The following is a 19,175-nucleotide window of genomic DNA, read 5'->3' on the forward strand; positions in this document are numbered from 1 at the left end:
AAGAGCAGTAGATGTAGTGTATATGGATTTCAGAAAGGCATTTGATAAGGTACCCCATTGCAGGCTTATTGAGAAAGTAAGGAGGCATGGAATCCAAGGGGACATTGCTTTGTGGATCCAGAATTGGCTTGCCCACAGAAAGCAAAGAGTGGTTGTAGACGGGTCATATTCTGCTTGGAGGCCGGTAACCAGTGGTGTGCATCAGGGATCTGTTCTGGGACCCTTACTCTTTGTGACCTTTATAAATGACCTGGATGAGGAAATGGAGGGATCAGTAAATTTACTGATGACACAAAGGTTGGGGTGTTATAGATAGTGTGGAGGGCTGTCAGAGGTTACAGCGGGACATTGATAGGATTCAAAACTGGGCTGAGAAGTGACAGATGGAGTTCAACCCAGTTAAGTGTGAGGTGGTATGTTTTGGTAGGTCAAATATGATGGCAGAATATAGTATTAATGGTAAGACTCTTGGCAGTGTGGAGGATCAGGGGGATCTTGAGGTCCAAGTCCATAGGACACTCAAAGCTGCTATGCAGCTTGACTCTGTGCTTAAGAAGGCATGTGGTGTATTGGCCTTCATCAATCGTGGGATTGAGTTTAAGAGCTGAGAGGTAATGTTGCAGCTATATAGGACCCTGGTCAGATCCCACTTGGAGTACTGTGCTCAGTTCTGGTCGCCTCACTACAGGAAGGATGTGGAAGCCATAGAAAGGGTGCAGAGGAGATTTACAAGGATGTTGCCTGGATTGGGGAGCATGCCTTATGAGAATAGGTTGAGTGAACTTGGCCTTTTCTCCTTGGAGCAACAGAGGATGAGAGGTGACCTGATAGAGGTGTACAAGATAATGAGAGGCATTGATCGTGTGGATAGTCAGAGGCTTTTCCCCAGGGCTGAAATGGCTAGCATGAGAGGGCATAGTTTTAAGGTGCTTGGAAGTAGGTACAGAGGAGATGTCAGGAGTAAGTTTTTTATGCAGAGAATGGTGAGTGTGTGGACTGGGCTGCCGGCGGCGGTGATGGAGGCGGAAACGATAGGGTCTTTTAAGAGGTTCCTGGATGGCTACATGGAGCTTAGAAAAATAGAGAGATAATGGTAAAGTCTAGTTCTAAGGTAGGGACATGTTTGGCACAGCTTTGTGGGCCGAAGGGCAAGTATTGTGCTGTAGGTTGATAGGGCAAAATTACAGTCAACAAGATGAGTTGCAACGTCAAAGGTGGACAAAATTGAAAAGGGTGAATACAGGACTGAGGGTGTTATATTTGAATGCATGCAGTACATGGAATATGGAACTTGCAGCACAGTCGCAGATTGACAGGTATGATGTTGTCGGCATCACTGAATCATGGATGAAAGAAGATTATGTCTGGAGCTTAATGTCCAAGGATACACATTGTATCAAAAGGACAGGCAGGAAGGCAGAGGGTTGGTGTGGTTCTGTTGGTAAAAAATGAAATGAAATCATTAGAAAGAGGTGACATAGGGTCAGAAGGTGTTGAATTGTTGTGGATAGAGTTAAGGAGCTGCAAAGGTAAAAGGACCCTGATGGTAGTTATATACAGAGCCCTGAACGGTAGTAAGGATGTGGTCTACAAGGTACCACGGGAGACTGAAACTGCATGCAGAAAGGACAATGTTACAATAGTCACAGAAGATTTCAATGTGCAGGTAGATTGGGAAAATCGAGTTGGTGCAGAATTCAAGAGGGGAAATTTCTGGGATGCCTACGGATTGGTTTTTTAGAGCAGCTTGTGGTTGAGCCCACTAGGGGACCAGCAATTCTGAATTGGGTGTTATGTAATGAACCAGAATTGATTAGGGAGCTTAAGGTAAAAGAACCATCAGAGGACAGTGAGCGTAATATGTTCTAATTCACCCTGAAATTTGAGAAGGAGAAGCTAAAGTCAGATACATCTATATTACAGTGGAGTAAAGGGAAGTTCAGAGGCCTGCGAGAGGAATTGACCAGAATTGATTGGAAAGTAACACTGTCAGGGACGACAACAGAGCAGCAATGGCTGGAATTTCTGGAAGCAATTCAGAAGGCACAGGATATATACATCCCAAAGAGGAAGAAGTATTCTAAAGACAAGATAACACAACCAAGGCTAACAAGGGAAGTCAAAGCCAACATAAATGCCAAAGAAAGGGCATCTAATAGAACGAAAATCAGTGCAAAGTTAGAGCTTTGGGAACCTTTTAAATACCAACAGAAGCCACTAAGGAAGTAAAGATGGAATATGAAAGTAAGTAGCAAATAATGTTAAAGAGGATACCAGAAGTTTCTACAGATACATATGGTGTAAAAGAGAGGCGAGATTGGATATCAGACCACTGGCATGCGATGCTGGAGAGGTAGTAATGGAGGACAAGAAATGGCAGACAAACTGAATAAGTATTTTACATCAGTCTTCACTGTGGAAGACGCGAGCAGTGTTCTGGAAGTTCAAGGTGTCAGGGGGCACGAAGTGTGTGAAGTTACCATAGCTAGAGGAAAGGTTCTTGGGAAACTGAAAGCTCGGAAGGTAGATATGTCACCTGGGACAGATAGTGTACACCCCAGGGTTCTGAAAGGTCAGAAGGTAGATATGTCACCTGGGACAGATAGTGTACACCCCAGGGTTCTGAAGGGTCAGAAGGTAGATATGTCACCTGGGACAGATAGTGTACACCCCAGGGTTCTGAAAGGTCGGAAGGTAGATATGTCACCTGGGACAGATGGTCTACACCTCCGGATTCTGAAAGGTCAGACGGTAGATATGTCACCTGGGACGGATGGTCTACACCCCAGGGTTCTGAAAGGTCAGAAGGTAGATATGTCACCTGGGACAGATGGTGTACACCCCAGGGTTCTGAAGGGTCAGAAGGTAGATATGTCACCTGGGACAGATGGTCTACACCCCAGGGTTCTGAAAGGTCAGAAGGTAGATATGTCACCTGGGACAGATGGTCTACACCCCAGGGTTCTGAAGGGTCAGAAGGGAGATATGTCACCTGGGACAGAAGGTGTACACCCCAGGGTTCTGAAAGGTCAGAAGGGAGATTTGTCACCTGGGACAGAAGGTGTACACACCAGGGTTCTGAAAGGTCAGAGGGTAGATATGTCACCTGGGACAGATGGTGTACACCCCAGGGTTCTGAAAGCTCGGAAGGTAGATATGTCACCTGGGATAGAAGGTGTACACCCCAGAGTTCAGAAGGGTCAGAAGGTAGGTATGTCACCTGGGACAGAAGGTGTACACCCCAGGGTTCTGAAGGGTCAGAAGGTAGATATGTCACCTGGGACAGATGGTGTACACCCCAGGGTTCTGAAGGGTCAGAAGGTAGATATGTCACCTGGGACAGAAGGTGTACACCCCAGGGTTCTGAAGGGTCAGAAGGTAGATATGTCACCTGGGACAGATGGTGTACACCCCAGGGTTCTGAAGGGTCAGAAGGGAGATATGTCACCTGGGACAGAAGGTGTACACCCCAGGGTTCTGAAGGGTCAGAAGGTAGATATGTCACCTGGGACAGATGGTGTACACCCCAGGGTTCTGAAAGCTCGGAAGGTAGATATGTCACCTGGGATAGAAGGTGTACACCCCAGAGTTCAGAAGGGTCAGAAGGTAGGTATGTCACCTGGGACAGAAGGTGTACACCCCAGGGTTCTGAAGGGTCAGAAGGTAGATATGTCACCTGGGACAGATGGTGTACACCCCAGGGTTCTGAAGGGTCAGAAGGTAGATATGTCACCTGGGACAGAAGGTGTACACCCCAGGGTTCTGAAGGGTCAGAAGGTAGATATGTCACCTGGGACAGATGGTGTACACCCCAGGGTTCTGAAGGGTCAGAAGGGAGATATGTCACCTGGGACAGAAGGTGTACACCCCAGGGTTCTGAAGGGTCAGAAGGTAGATATGTCACCTGGGACAGATGGTGTACACCCCAGGGTTCTGAAGGGTCAGAAGGGAGATATGTCACCTGGGACAGATGGTGTACACCCCAGGGTTCTGAAGGGTCAGAAGGTAGATATGTCACCTGGGACAGATGGTGTACACCCCAGGGTTCTGAAGGATCAGAAGGTAGATATGTCACCTGGGACAGAAGGTGTACACCCCAGGGTTCTGAAGGGTCAGAAGGTAGATATGTCACCTGGGACAGAAGGTGTACACCCTAGGGTTCTGAAGGGTCAGAAGGGAGATTTGTCACCTGGGACAGAAGGTGTACACCCCAGGGTTCTGAAGGGTCAGAAGGTAGGTATGTCACCTGGGACAGAAGGTGTACACTCCAGGGTTCTGAAGGGTCAGAAGGTAGATATGTCACCTGGGACAGAAGGTGTACACCCCAGGGTTCTGAAGGGTCAGAAGGTAGATATGTCACCTGGGACAGAAGGTGTACACCCCAGGGTTCTGAAGGGTCAGAAGGTAGGTATGTCACCTGGGACAGAAGGTGTATACCCCAGGGTTCTGAAGGGTCGGAAGGTAGATATGTCACCTGGGACAGAAGGTGTACACCCCAGGGTTCTGAAGGTCAGAAGGGAGATTTGTCACCTGGGACAGAAGGTGTACACCCCAGGGTTCTGAAGGGTCAGAAGGTAGATATGTCACCTGGGATAGAAGGTGTACACCCCAGGGTTCTGAAGGGTCAGAAGGGAGATATGTCACCTGGGACAGATAGTGTACACCCCAGGGTTCTGAAAGGTCGGAAGGTAGATATGTCACCTGGGACAGATGGTCTACACCTCCGGATTCTGAAAGGTCAGACGGTAGATATGTCACCTGGGACGGATGGTCTACACCCCAGGGTTCTGAAAGGTCAGAAGGTAGATATGTCACCTGGGACAGATGGTGTACACCCCAGGGTTCTGAAGGGTCAGAAGGTAGATATGTCACCTGGGACAGATGGTCTACACCCCAGGGTTCTGAAAGGTCAGAAGGTAGATATGTCACCTGGGACAGATGGTCTACACCCCAGGGTTCTGAAGGGTCAGAAGGGAGATATGTCACCTGGGACAGAAGGTGTACACCCCAGGGTTCTGAAAGGTCAGAAGGGAGATTTGTCACCTGGGACAGAAGGTGTACACACCAGGGTTCTGAAAGGTCAGAGGGTAGATATGTCACCTGGGACAGATGGTGTACACCCCAGGGTTCTGAAAGCTCGGAAGGTAGATATGTCACCTGGGATAGAAGGTGTACACCCCAGAGTTCAGAAGGGTCAGAAGGTAGGTATGTCACCTGGGACAGAAGGTGTACACCCCAGGGTTCTGAAGGGTCAGAAGGTAGATATGTCACCTGGGACAGATGGTGTACACCCCAGGGTTCTGAAGGGTCAGAAGGTAGATATGTCACCTGGGACAGAAGGTGTACACCCCAGGGTTCTGAAGGGTCAGAAGGTAGATATGTCACCTGGGACAGATGGTGTACACCCCAGGGTTCTGAAGGGTCAGAAGGGAGATATGTCACCTGGGACAGAAGGTGTACACCCCAGGGTTCTGAAGGGTCAGAAGGTAGATATGTCACCTGGGACAGATGGTGTACACCCCAGGGTTCTGAAAGCTCGGAAGGTAGATATGTCACCTGGGATAGAAGGTGTACACCCCAGAGTTCAGAAGGGTCAGAAGGTAGGTATGTCACCTGGGACAGAAGGTGTACACCCCAGGGTTCTGAAGGGTCAGAAGGTAGATATGTCACCTGGGACAGATGGTGTACACCCCAGGGTTCTGAAGGGTCAGAAGGTAGATATGTCACCTGGGACAGAAGGTGTACACCCCAGGGTTCTGAAGGGTCAGAAGGTAGATATGTCACCTGGGACAGATGGTGTACACCCCAGGGTTCTGAAGGGTCAGAAGGGAGATATGTCACCTGGGACAGAAGGTGTACACCCCAGGGTTCTGAAGGGTCAGAAGGTAGATATGTCACCTGGGACAGATGGTGTACACCCCAGGGTTCTGAAGGGTCAGAAGGGAGATATGTCACCTGGGACAGATGGTGTACACCCCAGGGTTCTGAAGGGTCAGAAGGTAGATATGTCACCTGGGACAGATGGTGTACACCCCAGGGTTCTGAAGGATCAGAAGGTAGATATGTCACCTGGGACAGAAGGTGTACACCCCAGGGTTCTGAAGGGTCAGAAGGTAGATATGTCACCTGGGACAGAAGGTGTACACCCCAGGGTTCTGAAGGGTCAGAAGGGAGATTTGTCACCTGGGACAGAAGGTGTACACCCCAGGATTCTGAAGGGTCAGAAGGTAGGTATGTCACCTGGGACAGAAGGTGTACACTCCAGGGTTCTGAAGGGTCAGAAGGTAGATATGTCACCTGGGACAGAAGGTGTACACCCCAGGGTTCTGAAGGGTCAGAAGGTAGATATGTCACCTGGGACAGAAGGTGTACACCCCAGGGTTCTGAAGGGTCAGAAGGTAGGTATGTCACCTGGGACAGAAGGTGTATACCCCAGGGTTCTGAAGGGTCGGAAGGTAGATATGTCACCTGGGACAGAAGGTGTACACCCCAGGGTTCTGAAGGTCAGAAGGGAGATTTGTCACCTGGGACAGAAGGTGTACACCCCAGGGTTCTGAAGGGTCAGAAGGTAGATATGTCACCTGGGATAGAAGGTGTACACCCCAGGGTTCTGAAGGGTCAGAAGGGAGATATGTCACCTGGGACAGAAGGTGTACACCCCAGGGTTCTGAAGGGTCAGAAGGTAGATATGTCACCTGGGACAGAAGGTGTACACCCCAGGGTTCTGAAGGTCAGAAGGGAGATTTGTCACCTGGGACAGAAGGTGTACACCCCAGGGTTCTGAAGGGTCAGAAGGTAGGTATGTCACCTGGGACAGAAGGTGTACACCCCAGGGTTCTGAAGGGTCAGAAGGTAGATATGTCACCTGGGACAGAAGGTGTACACCCCAGGGTTCTGAAGGGTCAGAAGGGAGATTTGTCACCTGGGACAGAAGGTGTACACCCCAGAGTTCAGAAGGGTCAGAAGGTAGGTATGTCACCTGGGACAGAAGGTGTACACCCCAGGGTTCTGAAGGGTCAGAAGGTAGATATGTCACCTGGGACAGAAGGTGTACACACCAGGGTTCTGAAAGGTCAGAGGGTAGATATGTCACCTGGGACAGATGGTGTACACCCCAGGGTTCTGAAAGCTCGGAAGGTAGATATGTCACCTGGGACAGATGGTGTACACCCCAGGGTTCTGAAGGTCAGAAGGTAGATATGTCACCTGGGACAGATGGTCTACACCCCAGGGTTCTGAAGGTCAGAAGGTAGATATGTCACCTGGGACAGAAGGTGTACACCCCAGGATTCTGAAGGTCAGATGGTAGATATGTCACCTGGGACAGATGGTGTACACCCCAGGGTTCTGAAGGTCAGAAGGGAGATATGTCACCTGGGACAGATGGTGTACACCCCAGGATTCTGAAGGGTCAGAAGGTAGATATGTCACCTGGGACAGATGGTGTACACCCCAGGGTTCTGAAGGGTCAGAAGGTAGATATGTCACCTGGGACAGAAGGTGTACACCCCAGGGTTCTGAAGGGTCAGAAGGTAGATATGTCACCTGGGACAGATGGTATACACCCCAGGGTTCTTAAGGGTCAGAAGGTAGATATGTCACCTGGGACAGATGGTGTACACCCCAGGGTTCTGAAGGGTCAGAAGGTAGATATGTCACCTGGGACAGAAGGTGTACACCCCAGGATTCTGAAGGTCAGATGGCAGATATGTCACCTGGGACAGATGGTGTACACCCCAGGGTTCTGAAGGTCAGAAGGGAGATATGTCACCTGGGACAGATGGTGTACACCCCAGGATTCTGAAAGCTCAGAAGGTAGATATGTCACCTGGGACAGAAGGTGTACACCCCAGGATTCTGAAGGGTCAGAAGGTAGATATGTCACCTGGGACAGATGGTGTACACCCCAGGGTTCTGAAGGGTCAGAAGGTAGATATGTCACCTGGGACAGATGGTATACACCCCAGGGTTCTGAAGGGTCAGAAGGTAGATATGTCACCTGGGACAGATGGTGTACACCCCAGGGTTCTGAAGGGTCAGAAGGTAGATATGTCACCTGGGACAGATGGTGTACACCCCAGGGTTCTGAAGGGTCAGAAGGTAGATATGTCACCTGGGACAGATGGTGTACACCCCAGGGTTCTGAAGGGTCAGAAGGTAGATATGTCACCTGGGACAGATGGTGTACACCCCAGGGTTCTGAAAGCTCGGAAGGTAGATATGTCACCTGGGACAGATGGTGTACACCCCAGGGTTCTGAAGGTCAGAAGGGAGATATGTCACCTGGGATAGATGGTGTACACCCCACGGTTCTGAAGGTCAGAAGGGAGATATGTCACCTGGGACAGATGGTGTACACCCCAGGGTTCTGAAGGGTCAGAAGGGAGATATGTAATCTGGGATGGATGGTCTATACCCCAGGGTTCTGAAAGGTCAGACGGTAGATATGTCACCTGGGACAGATGGTCTACACCCCAGGGTTATGAAGGGTCAGAAGGTAGATATGTCACCTGGGACAGATGGTCTACACCCCAGGGTTCTGAAGGTCAGAAGGTAGATATGTCACCTGGGACAGATGGTCTATACCCCAGGGTTCTGAAAGCTCGGAAGGTAGAAATGTCACCTGGGACAGATGGTCTACACCCCAGGGTTCTGAAGGTCAGAAGGTAGATATGTCACCTGGGACAGATGGTGTACACCCCATGGTTCTGAAGGTCAGAAGGGAGATATGTCACCTGGGACAGATGGTGTACACCCCAGGGTTCTGAAGGGTCAGAAGGTAGATATGTCACCTGGGACAGATGGTCTACACCCCAGGGTTCTGAAGGGTCAGAAGGGAGATATGTAATCTGGGATGGATGGTCTATACCCCAGGGTTTTGAAAGGTCAGAAGGTAGATATGTCACCTGGGACAGATGGTGTACACCCCAGGGTTCTGAAGGGTCAGAAGGTAGATATGTCACCTGGGACAGATGGTGTACACCCCAGGGTTCTGAAGGGTCAGAAGGGAGATATGTAATCTGGGATGGATGGTCTATACCCCAGGGTTCTGAAAGGTCAGAAGGTAGATATGTCACCTGGGACAGATGGTGTACACCCCAGGGTTCTGAAAGAGGTATCTGAGGAATTTGTAGAGGCATTCATAAAGACCTTTGAAGAATCACTAGATTCTGGAATGGTTCCAGAATACTTGGAAAAATGTAAATGTCACTCCACTCTTCAAGAAGGGAGTAGGGCAGAAGAAAGGAAATTATAAGTCAGTTATTCTTAGCTCAGTTGTTGGGAAGATTTTGGAATTGAAGATAGCTGGAGGGGCAGGTAGTTTTGAGGAAATAGTGAACCTACAGAGGACTTAGACAGATTAGCAGAATGGGCAAAGAAGTGCCAGATAGAATACAATGTCAGCGGTTTGGTAGAAGAAAAGAAAGGGTTAACTATTTTCTAAATGGAGAGAAAGTACAAAAAACTGAGCTGCCAAGGGACTTGGGAGTCCTTGTGCAGAATTCTCTAAAGTTTAATTTTCAGGTTGAGTCTGTGGTGAGGAAGGCAAATGCAATGTTAGCATTCATTTCAAGAGGACTAGAATATAAAAGCAAGGTTGTAATGCTAAGACTTTATAAAGCACTGGTGAGGCCTCACTTGGAGTATTGTGAGCAGGTTTGGGCCCCTTATCTTAGAAAAGATGTGCTGAAACCAGGGAGGGTTCAAAGGAAGTTCACAAAAATGATTCCAGGATTAAACAGCTTGTCATATGGAGAGCATTTGATGGCTCTGGGCCTGTATTCACTGGAATTTGAAGAATGAAGGGTGGCCTGATTAAAATGGTGAAAGGCCTTGATAGAGTGGATGTGGAGAGGATGTTTTCTATGGTTGGAGAGACTAGGACCAGAGCTCACAACCTCAAAATTGAGGGGCAACCTTTTAGAATGGTGATGATTAGAAATTTCTTTAGCCAGAGAGTGGTGAATCTGTGGGATTTGTTGCCAAAGGCAGTGGTGGGGGCCAATTTCTCATGTTAATATAAGCAGAGGTTGATAGATTCTTGATTGGTCAGTGCATGAGGGGGGATATGGGGGAAAGGCAGGAGACTGGGGCTGAGAGGAGAAATGGTTTAGTCATGATGAAATGGTGGTCAGACAAGACAGGCTGAGTGGCCTGATTCTACTTCTATATCTGATGGTCTTAGGTCAGTTTGAATCAGTCTGTCCATTCTCCCCTGTCCTCTCTCACTAACAAGGCATTTTCACCCCTGGAACTGCTGCTCACTGGATGCTTTTGTGCATTGAGCTGCTGCCACGAGACTGGCTGATTAGATATTTGCATTAATGAGCAGATATACATGTGTACCTAATAAAGTGGCCACTGAGTGTACATATGAATTTTTGGATGACTATTAGCAGCAGGATTAGAACCATCTTTCACAAAACATAGAACAGTAGAGCAGAAGAAAAGGCCCTTTGAGCTGTCATGTCTGTAACAACAATGATGCTATTCTAACTAATCCTAACTCCCAGCACATGGTCCATTTCTCTTTCTCTCTATTCCATGTTCATGTGTCTGTTTAAATGCTTCCTGAATGTGGCCATCTTAACTGCTTCTACTAGCTGCCATAGTTGTGTGTCCCTGGCCCCTACTACTCTCTGGGTCAGTCAGCTGGTCTGCACCCTTCCTTTCAGCTATCCCCTCTCACTCTAAAGCTCTGACGTTTCTATCCCAGGGAAGGAACTCTGACTTTCTACCCCATCTCTGCCTTTCAGAATGTTATAAACTGGTATCAAGTTGCCCGTCAGCCTGTGTAATAAACAAATGTTTCTACAGATGCTGAGGATCTCAGCAGGTCAGACAGCATATATAGAAAAAAATAAAAAGTCTATGTTTCTGGTCCTGATGAAGGGTCTTGGTCCAAAAGTCACTCTTTATGGCTTACTGTAGATGCTGCCTGACATGCTGAGTTCCTCCAGTGAAGCTCTCCCAGTGATGGCAAGCATGCTGTCTGCCTTCTTTACCACCATATCAACGTGTTGCCACTGTCAGGGAGCTTTGAAGATCCCTCTGTACATCAGTGCTCCTAAGGGTCCTGTCATTTTTGGTATTCTTTCCCCTTGACTTTTTTCAAAACCTACATTTGTTTAGATCTTGTGATACAGTGCCTATAAAAAGTATTCACCTTCCCTTTCTTGGAAGTTTCCATGTTTTATTATTTTACAACATTGAATCACAGTGGATTTAATTTGGATCTTTTTGACACTGACCAACAGAAAGACTCTTTGTCAAAGTGAAAACAGATCTCTACAATGTTATCTAAATTAATTACAAATATAATTTGTGTCATATTAAAAACTTATGCTGTAGTGGCGTGCTACACACAGCGCTGCAATAATGACACGGAGTCGGTGAGTTGCAGTTACAAAAGAGGTTTATTCGAACTTCGCGGCCTCGCTTTAAAGCCTTCCTGATCCCGCCCTCCCCGGGTAGGAATGCTGTATTCGTATGCTGAATGCGTATTCACAGTCCCGTTCCGCGCGCGGGCTTTTCCGCTGGTGACGCAGGCTTGGCGCCCTCTTTGGGACCGGCCTCAATGCCGGCGCGCGTTGCTTTGTGAGCTGATTCGAGTGCGCTGGGAAGTGGGTCGCCACATAACCCCCCCTCCCAGAACCAGCGATACACCCCCCAATGTCCATGGTCTGGGTCGGACTCTGTTTGGGAGGTCTGCCTCTGCGCCGCAGTGCCTGAATCTCAACCGGCTACGCCAAGTCCACATGGGCCGGTTTAAGTCGGTCCACCGTGAAAATCTCCTCTTTCCCCCCAATGTCCAGCACGAATGTGACCTGTTGTTTCTGATCACCGTAAACAGCCCCTCGTAGGGCCGCTGTAGCGGTGCCTGATGTCCGCCCCGTCGTACAAAAACAAACTTACAGTTTTGTAGGTCTTTGAGTACGCAGGTCGGGTTCTGCCCATGCTGTGAAGTGGGTATGGGGGCCAGGTTACCGAGCCTCTCGCGTAGTCTGCCCAGGACTGCTGCGGGTTCTTCCTCTTGCCCCCTTGGGGCTGGTATGCACTCTCCTGGGAGGACCAGGGGTGCGCCGTACACCAACTTGGCCAACGAGGTGTGCAGATCCTCTTTGGGTGCCGTGCAGATTCTGAGCAGGACCCAGGGAAGCTCATCCACCCAGTTAGGCCCTTAGAGGTGGGCCATGAGAGCCGACTTCAGGTGATGGTGGAAACGCTCCACCAGTCCATTCGACTGTGGGTGGTAGGCAGTTGTGTGGTGCAGCTGTGTCCCCAAAAGGCTGACCATAGCAGACCACAGGCTGGAGGTGAACTGGGCGCCTCTGTCAGAGGTAATATGGGCTGGTACACCAAAGCGGGAAACCCAGGTGGCGATCAGTGCTCGGGTGCAAGATTCGGAGGTGGTGTCGGTGAGCGGGACCGCCTCTGGCCATCTTGTGAACTGGTCCACGATAGTCAGGAGGTGCCGCGCTCCTCGCGACACTGGCAGGGGGCCCACGATATCCACACGAATGTGGTCGAAACGCCGGCGGGTAGGATGGAACTGCTGCGGCAGAGCTTTGGTGTGCTGCTGCACCTTGGCTGTTTGGCAGTGCATGCACGTTCTGGCCCATTCACTGACCTGCTTGCAGAGTCCGTGCCAAACGAACCTGTTGGCTACCATCCGGACGGTTGACCTGATGGAGAGGTGCGCTAAGTTATGAATGGAGTTGAAAACGCGTCGCCGCCAGGCTGCCGGGACGACGGGGCGGGGTTGGCCGGTGGCGACGTCACAGAGTAGGGTCCTCTCAGCTGGGCCTACGGGGAGGTCCTGGAGCTGCAAACCGGAGACTGCAGTCCTGTAACACGGGATCTCCTCATCTGCATGCTGTGCCTCTGCCAGTGCCTCATAGTCTACCCCCTGGGACAGGGCTTGGATGTTAGGGCGGGAGAGATCATCTGCCACGACATTGTCCTTTTTTCCGAGACATGCCGGACATCCGTCGTGTATTTGGAGATGTAGGACAGATGTCGCTGCTGGCAGGACGACCAGGGGTCGGATGCTTTCGTGAATGCAAAGGTAAGTGGTTTGTGGTCCGTGAACGCGGTGAAGGGCCTACCTTCTAAGAAGTACCTGAAATGCCGGATTGCCAGGTATAGCACCAACAGTTCCCAGTTGAAAGCACTGTATTTGAGCTCGGGTGGTCGTAGGTGTTTGCTGAAAAATGCCAGGGGTTGCCAGCGACCCTCGATGAGTTGTTCCAGCACTCCACTGACTGCCGTGTTGGATGCGTCTACTGTGAGGGCGGTAGGGACATCTGTTCTGGGGTGCACTAGCATCGCGGCGTTTGCTAAGGCTTCTTTGGTTTTAATGAAAGTGGCGGCGGACTCCTCGTCCCAGGTAATGTCCTTGCCCGGACCCGACAGCAGGGCGAACAGCGGGCGCATGATTTGGGCAGCTGAAGGGAGGAAGCGGTGGTAGAAATTCACCATACCCACAAATTCCTGAAGGCCTTGGATTGTGTTGGGTCGGGGGAAATGGCGGACCGTGTCTACCTTGGCGGGCAGAGGAGTTGCCCCGTCTTTAGTAATCCTGTGGCCCAGGAAGTCGATGGTGTCAAGCCCGAACTGGCATTTGGCCGGGTTGATTGTCAGGCCGTATTCACTCAGTCGGGCATAGAGTTGACGGAGGTGGGACAGATGCTCCTGACGACTGCTGCTGGCTATGAGGATGTCGTCCAAATAGATGAAAGCGAAGTCCAGGTCGCGTCCCACTGCGTCCATTAACCGCTGAAACGGCTGTGCGGCATTCTTTAGGCCGAACGGCATGCGGAGGAACTCAAAAAGGCCGAAAGGGGTGATGAGTGCCATTCTGGGGACGTCGTCCAGATGCATCGGGATTTGATGGTATCCCCGGACGAGGTCTACCTTGGAGAAGATCCGTGCACCGTGCAGGTTTGCTGCAAAGTCCTGAATGTGCGGCACAGGGTAGCGGTCCGGTGTTGTAGCCTCATTCAGCCTGCGGTAGTTGCCGCATGGTCTCCAGCCCCCTGTGGCTTTGGGCACCATGTGCAGGGGGGAGGCCCATGGGCTGTCGGACCGCCGTATGATCCCCAATTCCTCCATCCTCTTGAACTCCTCCTTCGCCAGCCGGAGCTTGTCCGGGGGAAGCCTTCGAGCACGGGTGTGGAGGAGTGGTCCCTGGGTTGGGATGTGGTGCTGTACGCCATGTCTGGGCATGGCTGCTGTGAACTGCGGTGCCAGAACCGATGGGAAATCCGCCAGGACTCTGGTGAAGTCGTTGTCGGACAGCGTGATGGAATCTAGGTGTGGGGCCGGCAACTGGGCTTCACCCAGGGAGAACGTTTGAAAGGTCTCGGCATGGACCAGTCTCTTCCTTGGCAGGTCGACCAGTATGCTGTGAGCTCACAAAAAATCCACTCCCAGGAGTGGTTGGGCTACGGCGGCCAGTGTGAAGTCCCACGTGAACCGGCTGGAGCCGAACTGTAGCTGCACCGTACGGGTGCCATAGGTCCTTACTATGCTGCCGTTCACGGCCCTCAGGGTGGGACCCGGTTCTCTGTTGCGGGTGTCGTAACTCGTCGGAGGTAAGACGCTGATCTTGGCTCTGGTGTCGACCAAAAAGCGGCGTCCCGAGTGCTTGTCCCAGACATACAGGAAGCTATCCCGATGGCCAGCCACCGTAGCCATCAGCGGTGGCTGGCCCTGGCGTTTCCCGGGAACTTGCAGGGCGGGCTACAGTGGCGTGCTTCTGCACCCACCGCTGGTGGTAGAAGCACCATTGTTCGTTGGTCTCCTCACCCCTGCCTCGGGGGTTAACGGGCTCCGCGGCCGGGCCTGGTCTGGTTTGCTGCTGGGAGCGTGGCTTGGTGATCTGTGCGACGGATGCCCCACTCTCCTTCTTGGCGTTCCACAGCACGTCCGCCCAGGCCGTCACCTTCCGGGGGTCGCCGAAATCCGTGTCGGACAGCAGCAGGCGTATGTCCTCGGGCAGCTGCTCCAGGAATGCCTGCTCAAACATGAGGCAGGGCTTGTGACCTCCGGCCAGGGACAGCATCTTGTTCATCAAAGCCGACGGTGGCCTGTCCCCCAAACCATCATGGTGCAGTAAGCGGGCAGCTCGCTCATGCCGTGAGAGTCCGAAAGTTCTTATGAGCAGGGCTTTGAATTCTGTGTTTTTGCCGTCCTTCGGGGGCGACTGTATGAACTCCTCAACCTGGGCGGCTGTCTCCTGGTCGAGGGAGCTCACCACGTAGTAGTAACGTGTGGCATCCAAGGTTATCTGCCGAACGTGGAATTGGGCTTCTGCTTGCTGGAACCATAGGTGAGGTCGCAGCGTCCAGAAGCTTGACAGTTTTAACGAAACTGCATGAACAGATGCGGCGTCATTCATCTCCAGTCCAAATATCGTTTTGGCCATCGGGGTCACCAATTGTAGCGGTGTGCTACACGCAGCGCTGCAATAACAACACGGAGTCGGTGAGTTGCAGTTACAAAAGAGGTTTATACAAACTTCGCGGCCTCGCTTTAAAGCCTTCCTGATCCCGCCCTCCCCTGGCGGGAATGCTGAATGCGTATTCACAGTCCCGTCCCGCGCGCGGGCTTTTCCCCTTGCTGGTGAAGCAGGCTTGGCGCCCTCTTTGGGACTGGCCTCAATGCTGGCGCGTGCCGATTTGTGAGCCGGTTCGAGTGCGCTGGGAAGTGGGTCGCCACAATGCAATCAATTATTTTGTGTATTAATTACAGATATAAAACACAAAATAATTGATTGCATATATTCACTCCTTTTAATATGACACACCAAATCATCACTGGTGCAGCCAATTGGTATTAGAAGTCACATTATTAATTAAATGGAGATCTGCTTTTGGAGACCTGTGTGCAGTCAAGATGTCTAGATGTGCAAAGCTGATAGAGACCTGTCCACACAGACTCAAGGCTGTAATTGCTGCCAAAGGTGCATCTACTAAATACTGACTCGAAAGAGTGAATACTTATGCAATCAATTATTTGGGCTTTATTTTTGTCATTAATTTAGATTACTTTAGAAATCTGTTTTTACTTTGATATGAAAGAGTCTTTTTCTTTTGATCAGTGTCAAAAAGCCAAATTAAATCCACTGTGATTCAATGTTGTAAAACAATAAAACATGAAAACGTTCAAGGGGAGGGGGAGGTGTGAATACTTTTTATAGGCACAGTACTCAGAGTTCAGAGTAAATGCATTATTAAAGTATGTATATGTCACCAAATACAACGCTGAGATTCATTTTCTTGCCAGCATTCACAGTTGAGCAAAGAAGTACATTAGAGTCAATGAAAGGCTACACACAAAGACTGACAAGTAACCGATGTGCAAATATACAAAACTGAAATAATAAATAAATAAATAAATAATCTTGAAAACATGAATTGTAGAGTCCTTGAAAATGAATCCACAAGTTGTAGAATCAGTTCAGTGTAGTGGTGAGTGAAGTTATCTGCACAGGTTCAGGAGCCTGATAGTAGCAGGGTAACAACTGATCCTGAACCTGGTGGTGTGGGGCCTAAGGTTCCTGTACCTCCTTCCTGATGACAGCAGCAAGAAGAGAGCATGGGCTGGGTGATGACGATCCTTGATAATGGATGCTGCTGTCTTGTGGCTGCACTCTGTGTAGATGTGGTCAGTAGTGAGTAGTGTGATGCACTCGACTATATCCTGAAGTCTTCTTTGTTCTAGAATGTGGAGTAGTGCCCACAGAGACTCGACGTCCTGTGTTTGATTAACTTCCTCCATCAGTATTTATGTAATCTGCAAATTTACAAATCAGACCACCTACCATTCCAACTGATTTCTACAGAGTACAAAGATCACAGCACTGATCGACATTTCCATGCAGCTGATTTCTACAGATTGCAAGGATCCCAGCACTGACACTGTGAAATATCACCGTACACAGACATCCAATCAGGATAACTTTTCCACCACAACCCTTGGTATAAAAATCAAGGAAGGACAAATTTGGTTTGACCACTGCACTTTCTGTGGTCAAATAACTATCTATTATATGCAGTGGCCATTTTATTAGGTATATCTGTACACCTGCTTGTCAATGCAAATATCTAATCAGCCAATCGCGGCAGCAACTCGTTGCATGAAAGCATGCAGACATGGTTAAGAGGTTCAGTTGTTGTTCAGACCAAACATCAGAATGGACAAAAGATGTGATCTAAGTGACTTTGACCATGGAATGATTTTTGGTGCCAGATGGGGTAGTTTGAGTATCTCAGAAACTGCTGATCTCCTGGGATTTTCACACACAACAATCTTTAGACTTTACAGAGAATGGTGTGAAAAACATCCAGTGAGGGGCAGTTCTGATGGTGAAAATGCCTTGTTGATGAGAGAGGTCAGAGGAGAATGGCCAGACAGTAAGGCAGCAGTATCTTAAATAACCACACATTACAACAGTGATTTGCAGAAGAGTGTTTCTGCGTGGACAACATGTCAAACCTTGAAGTAGATGGGCTACAGCAGCAGACTCTCAGTGGCCACTTTATTAGATAGCTAATCAAATGGTCACTGTGTGTATTAATGGGCTGAATTGGTAACCTGCAGATTGGAAACGTAATTGCTTTAGAAGGTGTCACACGACAAGTGACGGACTGTCAGCATCTTCAGGATAGAGAGGGAGAAGTGAGGGGTACCGGATACTGATTTACCATCTCTCTATTACACAGCTTACTCCTTCAACTGTTCTCTCTGGACTGATGTTCCTGTGTTTAAGTGCAGGGGAAGTTTAATCTACAGTGAAAATTCCTTTTTTTTGTGAGCACTTGAAATGTCAAATGCTCACCCCAGGACTAAATTTACTTCCGTACAAATTGCTCTTTTATTTCAAAAGGGCACTATGTGTGGACATTCTTTGATGTGCTTTTGTTTTAGGAAGCATGCATGGTTTGTGTCGTTGCTTGTTGCTGCAGCTGCAAGCGGTCCTCCTTTGAGTAAATCATAATCACTGGCTAACAAAGCACTAAGCATAAGGCAGGCCAAAGGCAGAGTGCCTGCTATTCTCAAGCAGGGCTTTGTGATGCTGTTGGATCGTACTGCAGTGGAAATGCTGCCCAACAACCAAATTTGGCCTTTTAGACATTCTGACAGAGAAGAAAATAATCCAGGCGATGCCAGAGTAACTCAGGAAATCGTGAGTCATTCTGTTGGATCCATCATAAAACAGTACTTGTACTCGTTCAATGCTTCTGTTCCACACTAACTGATGAAAGCAGATGGCAGCCAAGTCACCAAGACTTCTTTCTGTGTAAAACAATGAGGACTGATTTTAGCAACAGATGATAAAATATAGATATAGATATATATCACTCCATAAGATCTGTATTTAATGATATCCAATATTAGAAAATGCACTCCATTTCTCACTTGTACTTGCTTCTGTCAGGCCTGTGCATGTGGGCACCTCCCAGTCTCTATCTTGCTAATAGTGCCACTCATTCCGCACTCCTCACCTGCAGCCTATTTGAACCCAGCTCTCATCCACAGCGCTTGTTCACTATCAAACCAGCTGGTCTCAACCAGTTTCTCTGAACCTTCAGTTACCTTGTTGCCTCTTGTGTTTCGTTTCTGTTCTTTCTCGTTTCGTGGCCCCTCATGGCTTTTTACTTTGCAGTCTGCTAGTAAAGTTATCGCTGACTGCTAAGTTGTCTCCACTGCTCTGTTTTTGGATCAAGCCTCCTCAACGTTTGCTGACAGCTTCTCTCTCACATGCATATTTCTTTTCCAAACTCTCTTATGTCACTCTGTCAGAGTGTGCTTTCCTCTATCTCAGAAATTATCATTAGCTGCTTCTTTCCCATTTATGGAGAGGATTTCAATTGATACAGAGCCCTTTATAACCTCAGAACATCCACACAACCTTTATATGAGGGAGCACATTTGAAATAGGGAAGTGTGGTGCAGGTTAAATGCCACTGGATAGGCTTCTCCTACACCGCAGAATCACATCTGGGTACCAGAATCAAAAAGGACATGGAATTCACAAGTATGTTCCCCAGCAGAGTTCCCCGGCCGAGGTGGGAGTAAAGGAACATGAACAGACAAAGAGCGGAAGTAGCCATACTGCTCTTCAAAGGCTTTTGGTGGAAAGCAATGAAAAACAGAACTGGTTTCAC

General features: G+C 49.3%; 1 protein-coding gene across 2 annotated transcripts in view; it reads left to right on the top strand.

Annotated features, from left to right (window-relative positions):
• LOC140714035 (chondroitin sulfate proteoglycan 4-like) overlaps positions 1-19,175 on the top strand; it is a 192,681-nt gene that overhangs the window by 34,290 nt on the left and 139,216 nt on the right. The window lies entirely within an intron of this gene.

The sequence above is a fragment of the Hemitrygon akajei genome, chromosome 21 (assembly GCF_048418815.1).
Source record: "Hemitrygon akajei chromosome 21, sHemAka1.3, whole genome shotgun sequence".
NCBI lineage: Eukaryota > Metazoa > Chordata > Chondrichthyes > Myliobatiformes > Dasyatidae > Hemitrygon > Hemitrygon akajei.